The sequence below is a fragment of the Balaenoptera musculus genome, chromosome 12, assembly GCF_009873245.2.
Source record: "Balaenoptera musculus isolate JJ_BM4_2016_0621 chromosome 12, mBalMus1.pri.v3, whole genome shotgun sequence".
NCBI lineage: Eukaryota > Metazoa > Chordata > Mammalia > Artiodactyla > Balaenopteridae > Balaenoptera > Balaenoptera musculus.
The window spans coordinates 65,865,375-65,879,451 of NC_045796.1; the positions used below are offsets into that span (position 1 = coordinate 65,865,375).

General features: G+C 39.3%; 1 pseudogene; it reads right to left on the minus strand.

The window, feature by feature from the left end:
• Positions 1–10,929: 10,929 nt before the first annotated feature.
• LOC118905014 overlaps positions 10,930–14,077 on the minus strand; it is a 46,281-nt pseudogene continuing 43,133 nt past the window's right edge.

The following is a 14,077-nucleotide window of genomic DNA, read 5'->3' on the forward strand; positions in this document are numbered from 1 at the left end:
TTTTCCATTTTCATGTTGAGCCAATTTGAATTTTCTTTCTTTAAATGCAACTTAGAGTTTAGACCGATATGAGGGTTTATTTTGTTAAATACAGAATTGTGTCTGCATCTGTCATCTTCATGTATCCTGTTTACATATAGAAAAAGTGATTAACATGATAATTTATTGTCATAGTGAATGAAATGCTTGAATGAGGAATATTAAAGTATCATGTACATATGTACACAGACATATATAAAACAGCTCTGGAACATTGTATTTTTGCATCCAGCCTTTCACAAAGGAGAGATTTTCACCAGTACCATGCAATTCCCTGCAATTTCAACCTGAATAGCTCAATGTGTTAGAAGGTATTTCATAGTTGACATATAAAAGCAACTAATAGTGATAAAAGACATCTGCAGACATGTGGTCAATACCCGTAGATTTTTAGAAGATATATTTCCCCAAGGGATGCCTGTGATTTTCATGTCGTATCAAAAACTAACTCTAGATCCAATTGCTATTTTGATAGAAATGCCTGTACAGCTAACACTAAGAAGTTAGTCCAGGGATCCTGCTAAGGAAATAGAGTTTGAAGTTTCAGCAATAAATGTTGTAAAATATGTGGTTGCCTGAGCAGGGAGAAACCAGCTGTGTACCTCAGAGCCGTTCACACTAATTGTTCTGTGTAGAGATATGAACAAGGACACCTTTGATGGAAACGCTCAGACACTTGCCACCTTAAACCTACTCTTCAAGATAGAGTTAAATAGTGGGTAGTCAACAAAATTTTCCCTTTTTTCCTTCTTATGTCTTAAATCAATTAATTTATTTAGGCAATGGAACTGTTTTTGCTCCATTTCCCTCTCAGTGAACGCTTTGCCTGTAATACTCCAAGCAATTCCAGCCCTGAATTCCTCCTGAGGATACAGTTCAGGCTGAGAAATGCTGCGTTGTTGGCATGTTCAGTAATGTAGAAAAATACATGCCAGAGTCAGACAGCATCTCTGGATCAATATATAATATGAATTTAGATTGCAGAAGATCCTGGACTTTAATTATGAAGCTGCCTTTCATAAATACAAAATAGAATAGTGCAAGTAAAACTCGAAGGTACCATTGACAGTTTTTCCCCCCCTTATTACAAGGTAGTGAGGTCATCATGGGCATTATTTAATGAACACTGTACCCATAATAGGAAGGAATGAAAGAAAAAATGAAGAAGGAAGGAAGGAAGGTGGCAGGACAAAAGAAGAAAAAGAGATGGAAAGAAAAGAATTTTGTAGTTCTTGAATTTCCTTCTTTCCTTTCTTTCCTTCTTTCACTCTTCTCTCCCTCTCTCCCTTTCTTTCTTCGTTTTTTTAATAAAATGGAGATAACAGTAGTATCCATCTCCTGGAATTACTGTGAAGATTATATGAGTATCTATTTAGTACAGTACATGGCACATGTTAAATGTTTGGAAAATATCATTGTTTCCATCGTCATATCCTCATTTCTGGATGTGTGATTACAGAAAGACTTCAGATAAATCTTTCTCTGACCTCATGATTCTTTGTTCACAATATCCTTCCTCCCTCCCTCCCTCCCTCCCTCTTTCTCTCTCTTTCTTTCTTTCTATTTTTTCTGCCTTAGGCTGGTTCATTTCTTCAACTTTGAAGTTTATTCTTTTTTTAGCTGAAAAATAAACTAAGTGAAGTGGTTGAACAATCTCACTTTAGACAAACATTTAAAACAAGATTATTTTAATTTGATAATTAAATAATTTAGAAAATAAAAGCTTATAAATTAGAAAATGTTATTTTGTGGCAATAAAACTTTACTGAGTTGTTTGGTTTTCTATAATACATGACTTGCATAGTATCATCTGCTGAAAGTTTTAGAGTAAAATCATCACTTAACTTGTAAAATTTAGGACTGTAATGAAAATTCCTTATCAATTGATTTTTATTATTCAGGTGGGGCTGAAGTGTCTTTACGGATCCTGGAAATCATAATCCCAGGGACATCTGAGTAGCCGAGTACCGTTCAAACATAGGCACTCTATGCTTTTTAGAAAAAGTTTTTTTTTTTTTTTTTTTAAACATCTTTATTGAAGTATAATTGCCTTACAATAGTGTGTTAGCTTCTGCTTTATAACAAAGTGAATCAGTTATACATATACAATATGTTCCCATTTCTCTTCCCTCTTGCATCTCCCTCCCTCCCACCCTCCCCATCCCACCCCTCTAGGTGGTCACAAAGCACCGAGCTGATCTCCCTGTGCTATGCGGCTGCTTCCCACTAGCTATCTATTTTACATTTGATAGTGTATATATGTCCATGACACTCTCTTACCCTGTCACATCTCACCCCCCCCCTCCCCATATCCTCAAGTCCATTCTCTAGTAGGTCTGTGTCTTTATTCCCGTCTTGCCACTAGGTTCTTCATGGCCTTTTTTTTTTTTTTTTTTTCCTTAGATTCCGTATATATGTGTTAGCATACTGTATTTGTTTTTCTCTTTCTGACTTACTTCACTCTGTATGACAGACTCTAACTCCATCCACCTCATTACAAATACCTCCATTTCATTTCTTTTTATGGCTGAGTAATATTCCATTGTATATATGTGCCACATCTTCTTTATCCATTCATCAGTCGATGGACATTTAAGTTGCTTCCAGGTCCTGGCTATTGTAAATAGAGCTGCAATGAACATTGTGGTACATGACACTTTTTGACCTATGGTTTTGTCAGGGTATATGCCCAGTAGTGGGATTGCTGGGTCGTATGGTAGTTCTATTTGTAGTTTTTTAAGGAACCTCCATACTGTTCTCCATAGTGGCTGTATCAATTTACATTCCCACCAACAGTGCAAGAGTGTTCCCTTTCCTCCACACCCTCTCCAGCATTTATTGTTTCTAGATTTTTTGATGATGGCCATTCTGACCGGTGTGAGATGATATCTCATTGTAGTTTTGATTTGCATTTCTCTAATGATTAATGATGTTGAGCATTCTTTCATGTGTCTGTAGGCCATCTGTATATCTTCTTTGGAGAAATGTCTATTTAGGTCTTCTGCCCATTTTTGGATTGGGTTGTTCGTTTTTTTGTTATTGAGCTGCATGAGCTGCTTGTAAATCTTGGAGATTAATCCTTTGTCAGTTGCTTCATTTGCAAATATTTTCTCCCATTCTGAGGGTTGTCTTTTGGTCTTGTTTATGGTTTCCTTTGCTGTGCAAAAGCTTTTAAGTTTCATTAGGTCCCATTTATTTGTGTTCTTATTTCCATTTCTCTGGGAGCTGGGTCAAAAAGAATCTTGCTGTGATGTATGTCATAGAGTGTTCTGCCTATGTTTTCCTCTAAGAGTTGGATAGTGTCTGGCCTTACACTTAGGTCTTTAATCCATTTGGAGTTTATTTTTGTGCATGGTGTCAGGGAGTGTTCTAATTTCATACTTTTACATGTACCTGTCCAATTTTCCCAGCACCACTTATTGAAGAGGCTGTCTTTTCTCCACTGTATATGCTTGCCTCCTTTATCAAAGATAAGGTGACCATATGTGTGTGGGTTTATCTCTGGGCTTTCTATCCTGTTCCATTGATCTATATTTCTGTTTTTGTGCCAGTACCAAACTGTCTTGATTACTGAAGCTTTGTAGTATAGTCTGAAGTCAGGGAGCCTGATTCCCCCAGCTCCATTTTTCGTTCTCAAGATTGCTTTGGCTATTCGGGGTCTTTTGTGTTTCCATACAAATTGTGAAATTTTTTGTTCTAGTTCTGTGAAAAATGCCAGTGGTAGTTTGATAGGGATTGCATTGAATCTGTAGATTGCTTTGGGTAGTAGAGTCATTTTCACAATGTTGATTCTTCCAATCCAGGAACATGGTATATCTCTCCATCTATTTGTATCATCTTTAATTTCTTTCATCAGTGTCTTATAATTTTCTGCATACAGGTCTTTTGTCTCCTTAGGTAGGTTTATTCCTAGATATCTTATTCTTTTTGTTGCAATGGTAAACGGGAGTGTTTTCTTAATTTCACTTTCAGATTTTTCGTCATTAGTGTATAGAAATGCAAGCGATTTCTGTGCATTAATTTTGTATCCTGCTACTTTACCAAATTCATTGATTAGCTCTAGGAGTTTTCTGGTAGCATCTTTAGGATTCTCTATGTATAGTATCATGTCATCTGCAAATAGTGACAGCTTTACTTCTTCTTTTCCGATTTGGATTCCTTTTATTTCTTTGTCTTCTCTGATTGCTGTGGCTAACACTTCCAAAACTATGTTGAATAATAGTGGTGAGAGTGGGCAACCTTGTCTTGTTCCTGATCTTAGTGGAAATGGTTTCAGTTTTTCACCATTGAGGACAATGTTGGCTGTGGGTTTGTCATATATGGCCTTAGAAAAAGTTTTTTTTTAAATTGTGATTCTGTGAGCCCGGAAGTGAGTTTTGATGCCAGCAAGTCTTCCTTTTTAAAAAAAAAAATATTCCCTTGTTTATCCTTAAAGACCAAATGGTATAAATGTGAACATGTAGCTACAAAAATCATCGAATTTTATTCCTCATGTTACTGCAACCAGCTTGTCTAAGGATAAGACATAAATTGGTGACACACAGTTCCTATGCAGTTGACTGGTTGAAAGTTGATAGTTGTATTTGTGATTTAATCTATAAAGAATAAGGTAGGTTGCATTTTGCAAAGACCTAAAAGATTATTTACTATTCAGATAACACCCTCAGTAATGCATTTTTGCAAAGTTTCCCAGTAAATTGATAAATTGTTCATGTCAGATTTACAACGTTGTTAATGTCAAATATTTGAGTATTTGATGTAGAATTCTCTACCGTCCTTTGACTGGCTAAGAGAATTCTATTCTAAACTATTACACTCCAAATAAGTGACGTTCTCTGGCATGGTGAAGAGCAACAGAATATTAACCTGATTAAACATTTATAAGCACATGACTGTTTTCTTACTCTGTGGAGTCATCTTCCCCGAGCAACCAAGCTGTAACAACTGCTTTGTGCAGAATAATTCTATGATGTTCCTAATAGAGTATATTCCTACACTTGAAAATGTCATTATTACCCATCCATCAGCCCTAGTGAAGTTATGAAACTTCATTTCACTAGAGGCCCTGACATTACATTGCTCACTGTTTGTTCTGCTTGTCAGCACTTTATGTCACTAATGGGCAGGCAGCCGAATCCAAAATCTCAATTTTTTTCTTAATGGAGATATTTTTTTTCTCATTCAGTCATCTGCTCATGTGGTTCATAATATGCCTGAGGGTACGCAGCCAAATCTAGGTAATAAGGTCGGTTGAGCTTGACTGAAGTATGGTATTGGCTGGTGGGGCTAATTTCTGCGCCCTTGATAATGCAGTTTTCTGTTATATGTATGCTGTGCAGTTAATAAAAAAAAAGGAATCTGGAAATGTGATAATGTATTTTAATTTCTGTTAATTTAACACTAGTTATAAAAGCGGAATTATGAATTTAATTTTGTGTAAAGAATTTGGATACAATTGAAGGAGAGTCATTTTATTACTGCAAGTACATGGATATTTAGAGAGAGAAAAATCTCCAAACCTCTTGCTATAAAGAAAAGTGATATATAATAAAATCTTTCTTAAATAATTTTTTTAACATTTGATCTATTTTATGGCAAAGTAAATTTGTATTATAATTCAAGAAATCAAGAGTGAGTATGGTACACACACATACACACACAAATGCTCATGAGGTGTTCTGACTATTTCAATATTATTTTGATTTTACATAACTAAAATTCCTGTCCATTCATATTTTCGTTTAAGTCTAACTCTCAAGTGTTTTCTTTTGTATTCTCAGTTAACAGGTAAAGTATGTAATTTGAATTTAAAAAGCATAGGAGGAAATAGGTATTAAAGTGATGTATTAACCATCAATAGCAATGAGGGTTGTCTCTGGGGGGCTGGGGATTATGGGTGATTAATTTTTACTTTATGCTTTTATGTATTTCTAGTTGTCTGCAATGAACATGTATTACTTGTAAAATTAGAAAGAAAATAAATAAATGTCATAAAAATAAAATTTAAATAGTGAAGTATTAATTAACTGTAACTTTAATTATATTTTTTAAAAAGTCTACATTTTAAAGGAAAAAATAAAGTTTCTATAAGACATGGTGAGAGAAAAGCGGTATGGATAAGATACCTCATAATAATAAAAAAATAATTTAACTTCATATTGTATTTTAATGCTTATATTTACATATAAGCCTATGTGAAAGACAAATATGAGAAGTTTATGTGTGTGCAAAATTACAGTTTGCATCACTATGTCGTCTATCCAACACGTCCTGCTCCTGACTGGATGCAGGAATTGGCCTCATCATCTGTGAAACTTTTTAAGAATCATAAACCTGGATTATCTCTATATTTATAGGGATTTTTTTCTTTTTGCATGTGTTTTTTTTTGGAAAGAGAAGAAAATGATGAAGATGGTGAGGATGGTGGAGACGGTGGTTGCATATGGTGATAATAATGTTATTGAGGACTTCACATATTTGTGTTCTAAATGTATTAATTCACTTACTCCTCACCCAAACTTTGTGAAATAGGAGGTATTATTATTCACCATTTTTTTTAACAGATGAGGACATTAAAATGTACAGAAATTAAGTAACATTTTTTCCTTTCAAAGAATCTTAGCATCACCACCAACGAATCTTCCCTAAGCAGACTTTAACCATATCTTATACACCTTAACAATTTCTGCTGCCTTCAGTTGCCTACTTTACCAGGCTGAGCCTTTCTCTTCTCTTTTCAAGGTCCTCCATCATCTGGCTTCATTCTAAATATTCAAATTTTTCCTATGCAACTTTCCAGCATGCACCCTCTGCAGACAAGTATCATTTCCGTGTGCTTGCTTATTAATGAATTCAAAGTATGGAATATACAATTCTTCAGTTTCATGGTACACACAGACACACATACACATACACACAAAATGGAAAAAAAATGTTGTGATGTTAGAAGAAACCCTATTTGGAAAGGTGATGTGAGAGTTGTTTCTTGGGATTCACTGTGGGAGATGACCTCTCTTCTTAGCGTGACACACAGTTCTGTCACACAAGGTGAACCTGGCCTCCCCTGCTATGTACATCATGTGTACACAAAGTGATTTACCCTAAGGCTCATATAGGATGGCTTGGTTAGGAGAAGTTCCAAAGTGATCCAGTCTTTATAGCAAGGAGTTCTCACTTACAAAAGCCTGTGCCCTAGAATTGCATCAGGAGGACCAGGACAGACTTTTCTCTCTTTTATGGTAAGTTTTCTTGGAGAGTGGAGGAAAACTCTTGTCCTGTTTGGCCATATTCCCTTAGAAATATTCTGAAGTACTGAGCCTCAAAGGGAACTGGTCTTCACCATACTCTCAGAGGCATCCAAGATAAATGTGCAGATACAAAAAAGATGTAGAGTAAAAGGGATCTGTCTTCTTTTATCCACTTCCCATGGTTGATCCTATGCTTTTTCCAAGGAAAGGAGCAACTTGATATGCTCTCTTCTCCAGAATGTCCCTGTTTACATCGTTTTACTTCCATAGAACTGAAAAGGAACAATAAAGATGTTTGCAGAATAAATAAATTCTTCTTTAATGTAACTTCAATGTGATATCTCTATTGCTACAAAGAGAAAAAGTTCAAATTTTAAGTGACCAGGAAGATAGAAAAATAGATACAGAGATAATTGATAGATATTGAATATTATTAAAAGATTGGATGGGAACAACATGTATTTCATTTTGGAACACTCACCCCTGTTTATTTGGTTCAAGATACCCACTTCAGAGTGACTACTTTAAGGGATGGGCTAAAAAGAGGCAGCAGTGCTTGTAAATATCACATTGTTTATCATACTCAGAGTGGTGATTTTATAGAAACTTTAAATATGAAATTAAAACATTTAATGCCAAAATTAAGGGAGAAAAAGAAATAAGGGTTTGGCTTACATAATCTGGTGAATGTGTGAGCACGAAAGGAAATGAGAGGGGGTCTTCTTTAAAGAAGTTTTCTTGGGGGTGGTGTTTATGCTCTAACTCTCTGACTCTCCCATTTCTCAGAATCTTTCATTTGTGTTATCAAATCCTGTAGTGTCAGAGTCTGGGTTGAATTTGTAGCTCCTAGCTGAAGGGGATATTTCAGTACAAGACACTATTTATATATCTTTAAATAATATAACACCCTTTTATGCAAGCTAGGGCGCCTCACAGTGGCCACCCTGAGGTTTTGCAGCAAAAGGATCTCTATTACCTATACCTCACCATGGGAGAGAATGGTTTAACCAGGAATGAGCCAGAGAAAGGGATAAATGGTTGCTAAAGGGAAAGAAACCAGGGAGTAAGTGACTATACCAAAAAAGAATATAAATACTGTTTTTTTCAAGTACATCTTAGAGGAACAGAATAACATTCTTAGCTAATCTTCCCTGATTTTTGCATGAGTGATGGGCAATGTTGGGAGAAATGACTAGAAATATTTTTCTTTTGAAAATGAGAATTGAGTTGAAGCTAATTTTCAAGCTTTCCCTGAAAATTCAACTTGGGTAGTCTGGTGAAACTATATGACACTGCACCTTCTAATGACTCAACTAAATGACAACTCTCATTTGGTTCATGGTTCATGGGCTAAATTTACCACTTTGGTTCTTTTGCAAGAAATCAGAGAGTATTTCTGAATCAGATGGGCCAGAAATTGTACAATAATTAAAGGCCTGTGCACTGTGTGACTGAACTAGACCGACACTCTGTTAAGGTAGTTGGCTGGTTGCAAGGAGTGACATATTTTCACTATTTACCTTTGTATGCTGGAATTCAGTCAATTTTGGGTTTTTTCCCATAATTCAACAAAAATGATTGTGGTTGGAACTCAAAAATTAAAGAATAAAAGGAAGGTGTTGATAATGAGAGTCATATAAGGGTGTGTAGTGGGTTGAATAGTGACCCTCAAAAAGATATTCTCATGTCCTCACTCCTGGCACCTACGTATATTACCTTATTGGAAAAAGAGTCTTAGCAAATGTAATTAAGGATCTGGAGATGAGCTCATCCTGGACTATATGGGTGGGCCCTAAATCCAATGACAAGTGTCCATATATGAGACACACAGAGAGAAGGTCATGTGAAGATGGAGGCCGAGTGGAGTGATGCAGCTGTAAGCCATGGGATGCCTAGAGACACCAGAAGTAGGAAGGGCTAGAGAGGATTCTCCGCTAGAGTCTTCAGAGGGAAAGAGACCTCTTAAAACCTTGATTTCAGACTTTGAGCATCCAGAATGATGGACAATTATCGTCTATTGCTTTAAGCCGTCCAGTTTCCGGTCATTTGTTAACGGCAGCCCTAGAAAATTAATACAGGGTGATAAGGTGGCCACAGTTTCTTTTCTCTGAAGCTCCAAAAGGGCTGATTGAGGGGGGCTTCAAGGCACCTAAATACATGTACAGTTGACAGTCTCCTGGGAAACACAGTACTGTTTAAATGCATGAAGTCTATCCAAAATGCATTCACAATGACTGAAGGCTTAATATCTAGACAAGTGCCCATGGAGGCAGCCCTAACACAATTTTGTGATAAGCAACTTGAGGCTTGGATAAATAATGGTCTATAGTAAATGGAGGTGTTGAGGAAGTGAAAGAAGACTATACATTTCCCTCTGTGAGTTGTTTGAATTGGAATGTACAAGTTTTTCATATCTAGTGCAATTTTTGTCACTTTTCTGTTATTTCTGTTGTGATTTAATCTTCAAAATTACCCAATTAGGGAAGTGTGATTTGTTTGTTTCTTGGCCATATTTTTGTTGTCAATTTCCAACTGTCTTCTATTATGGTCAGAGAATGTGTCCCGTTAGTTGTTTTTGTTGTTTGTATTTGTTGAACTGTACATTAAGGCAAAATATCATCAATTTTTTTGTATGCTCTACAGGTACTTGAAAATAGCATGCTCTTCCTTTTTGTTGAGTGCAGCATTCTATAATGCTATTGCTTTGTTGTTCAACTCTTCAGTATCCTATTTTTCGGAGGTGTTCCATTTGTTCACTTGGTTTCTGAGAGAAGTGTGCGAAACCTTTCCTCATGAGAGTAGATTTGCCGATTTCTTCTTGTATTACTATCTTTTTTCTCATAAGTTTTAAAGTCATATTGATGACGCATAATCTAATTAATTGCTTTATATTCTTCTGAATTGTTCCTTTGATCAAAATGAGATATCCTTCTTATTTCTTTCAATGATTGTTCACTTTGCATTTTATTTTTTTCTAATATTATATTATTATATCAACTTTCTTTTGATTCGTATTTGACTGGCGTTTTTTGCCCCTTTAAGTATGTCTCTTGTGTCAGTCTATACCTAGAATCTTTGTTTTTAATTTTTAATTTTTTTTAATAGGACAGTGTCTTTATTGCCATTTCAAAAGTAAAAAAAGCAGGTGCAGAAATGGACTTCGGCTGACCCTTCTAATAAGGGCCAGGGTCAGACAAACAGTGGCTGGCTGAGGGCAAGCCGGTCGATGAAGGCTGGAATGGGGGCGGGTGCTCAGGGCTGGGTGGGTGGGTAGCGGGCAGACCACCGGGGAGGGCAGCACAGAGCTGCAGGTGCGCAGGGAGTGGATGGGAGGCTGCTGCCCAGGTGCGTTAGCCCTTTTACGGAAGGGAGATCGCTCTGCCTCGAGCCTCACAGCTGGTGGGTGGAAGGAAGGGGCTCCAGCACTCGGTCCTGCGTAGGATAGGGAGGCCCCCGTGAGCCCTGGGCTGCAGGCAGCCTGCCCCACCCAAGTTCCTGGCTTTCCTGGTCTGTCTGTCCCTTCATGGGCATGCTAAAGAACCAAATCCTGCAGTCAATCAGATGCCAGGCGAGGGGACCCTCCAGGACTCTTGACCAAGGGAAGGGTCATCAGGACCAGCTCCACCTGCCATTTGCCAGGAGCTTAGAGTCTGTGGAGGGGGCTCACATCTCGCCGTGTTCCCCGCTGGCCAGGACCCGTCCTCCACCCACCCTCCCAGGCCTCAAGCAGCTCCTGCTCCGGCCTGCAGGCTGCAGGGAACCTGAGTCCTCCGGAAGGCGCCAGGGAGGGAGGAGGGGAGAGGGCGGTACTTGGGGGCCGTGGCCCACGCCCAGCGCCTGCGCCCTTCTTCCCGCTGCTCGCCCCGCCCTGCTCCGGTACGTCAAGCCCGTGGATGGCGGTGCCGCACAGCGTGCGCACGTGGATCCGCAGCTAAGCCGGGTGCTGCCCCTTCTGCAGAAGCGTCTTGGCTGTCCCCCAGGGTCTAGGCAGCAAGGCGGTGGCCCAGGCCACTGGGCATGCCCAGCTCGATGGCATCTTCGGCCAGGGCCTCAGGAGGCGCACACAGAGACCACGCCACTGCTCCTGAGGCGGGTGTGGACGTCCACGGGGGCCTGGGGCACCTCCTCCCCCGGCCCGCAGGCCTCCATTAGGCTCCGCAGGAGCCGGGGCTCGTTGCTCCTGGAGTGGCGGCCCTGCGTCCCCATCACGGCCCCCTCCTAGGCCACTCAGGGCAGGTTGGACGAGCCCCCCCGGCAGCACTCGCGGGGTCTGGGGCAGCAGCTCCTCCAGGTGCTCCGAGAGACCCCGGCGGCCACGGACATCAGTCCGTGCTCGCGGTGACGAGCCACCTCCGCCAGGCCGGCTGGCAGGATGCTGGGTTGGTGGCAAAGGGAGCATCTCTGCAGCACCTCCCGGCTGAACGGGTGGTCTGGCAGCCAGGGGCTGGGAAGCGGCTGAGGTTCCTGTCAGTCTGCGTGCTGGTCAGCGCGTGCTGAGCCTCGGCTTCTCCTGCTCGGATGAGGCCCCCGCCCTGTGGCCCACGGCGAGGAAGCCAGGCGCCGCGGGACAGGACTCCTCCGCCACCACTGCGCCCGGTCCAAGAGTCTGCAGTATCTGATCTGAACGGTAAGTTCTGAGAAATTCTAGTCAGTTATTTCATCAGGTTTTGTCTCTTCTGTGTTCTTACCTACATCTTCACGTTCTATATCCCCTTTTAGAAGGATTTGGAAACTTAGCAGCTGTCGTGCGTTTCTCTTATTCTCTCTTTATTCGTGCAGACTCCTTATAAAAATTCCTCGGTTCAGCATCATCCATTCGTTCTTCGAGGGTCTCTTTTGCTTTTCATGCCATGTGTTTGACTTTATTCAATAGTATCTTTCACAAAACCTCTAAGAGATGTATATTCATGACTGTTCTCCTTTCGTGTGACCGCATTACCTCTGTGATATTTATAATGATTATTTGAATGTCTTTTTATGATTTTCTAGTAACTTTTTAGTGGGAGTCAATTTCTCTCTTTTATGTACTGTTGTTTTTGTAAATATTTCTGATGATGTGTTTATCTTCTATGAAATGATTCCCTGATATTTTTCTAGGTAAGTTTTGCTCTCTGTCTTATACCTTTTTTTTTTTTAATTTGAATTTTATTTTATTTTATTTTTTTATACAGTAGGTTCTGATTGGTTATCTATTTTATACATATTACCGTATATATGTCAATCCCAATCTCCCAGTTCATCCCACCACCACCACCCCCCGCCACTTTCCCCCCTTGTGTCCATACGTTTATTCTCTACATCTGTGTACATCTGTGTCTCTATTTCTGCCTTGCAAACCAGTTCATCTGTACTGTTTTTCTAGGTTCCACATACATGAGTTAATATACAATATTTGTTTTTCTCTTTCTGACTTGCTTCACTCTGTATGACAGTCTCTAGGTCCATCCATGTCTCTGCAAATGACCCAATTTTGTTCCTTTTTATGGCTGAGTAATATTCCATTGTATATATGTACCACATCTTCCTTATCCATTCATCTGTTGATGGGCATTTAGGTTGCTTCCATGACCTGGCTATTGTAAATAGTGCTGCAGTGAACATTGGGCTGCATGTGTCTTTTTGAATTATGGTTTCTCTGGGTATATGCCCAGCAGTGGGATTGCTGGGTCGTATGGTAGTTCTATTTTTAGTTTTTTAAGGAACCTCCATATTGTTCTCCATAGTGGCTGTATCAATTTACATTCCCACCAACAGTGCAAGAGGGTTCCCTTTTCTCCACACCCTCTCCAGCATTTGTTGTTTGCAGATTTTCTGAGGATGACTGGCTTATACTTCTGATCTTGGCTTACAATTATGGTTTTCCTTCTCCTTCATTCTTTTAGGCACATCTCAATTTTTTTTTTCAGTTTCTAATAGTATTTTTATTTCTTTTTATTTTTTTTAACATCTTTATTGGAGTATAATTGCTTTACAATGGTGTGTTAGTTTCTGCTATATAACAAAGTGAATCAGCTCTACATATACATATATCCCCATATCCCCTCCCTCTTGCATCTCCCTCCCACTCTCCCTATCCCACCTCTCTAAGTGGTCACAAAGCACCGAGTGGATCTCCCTGTGCGATGGGGCTGCTTCCCAGTAGCTATCTATTTTACATTGGGTAGTGTATATATGTCCATGCTACTCTCTCACTTCGTCCCAGCTTACCCTTCCCCCTCCCTGTGTCCTCAAGTCCATTCTCTACATCTGCGTATTTATTCCTGTCCTGCCCCTAGGTCCATCAGAACCATTTTTTTTTCTTTTTCTTTAGATTCCATATGTATGTGTTAGCATACGGTATTTGTTTTTCTCTTTCTGGCTTACTTCACTCTGTATGACAGACTCTAGGTCCATCCACCTCACTACAAATAACTCAATTTCATTTCTTTATATGGCTGAGTAATATTCCATTGTATATATGTGCCACATCTTCTTTATCTATGGATCTGCCGATGGACACTTAGGTTGCTTCCATGTCCTGACTATTGTAAATAGTGCTGCAATGAACATTGTGGTACATGACTCTTTTTGAATTATGGTTTTCCCCGGGTATATGCCCAGTAGTGGGATTGCTGGGTCATATGGTAGTTCAATTTTTAGTTTTCTAAGAAACCGCCATACTGTTCTCCATAGTGGCTGTATCAATTTACATTCCCACCAACAGTGCGAGAGGGTTCCCTTTTCTCCACACCCTCTCCAGCATTTATTGTTTGTAGATTTTCTGATGATGACTGGCTTATACTTCTAATCTT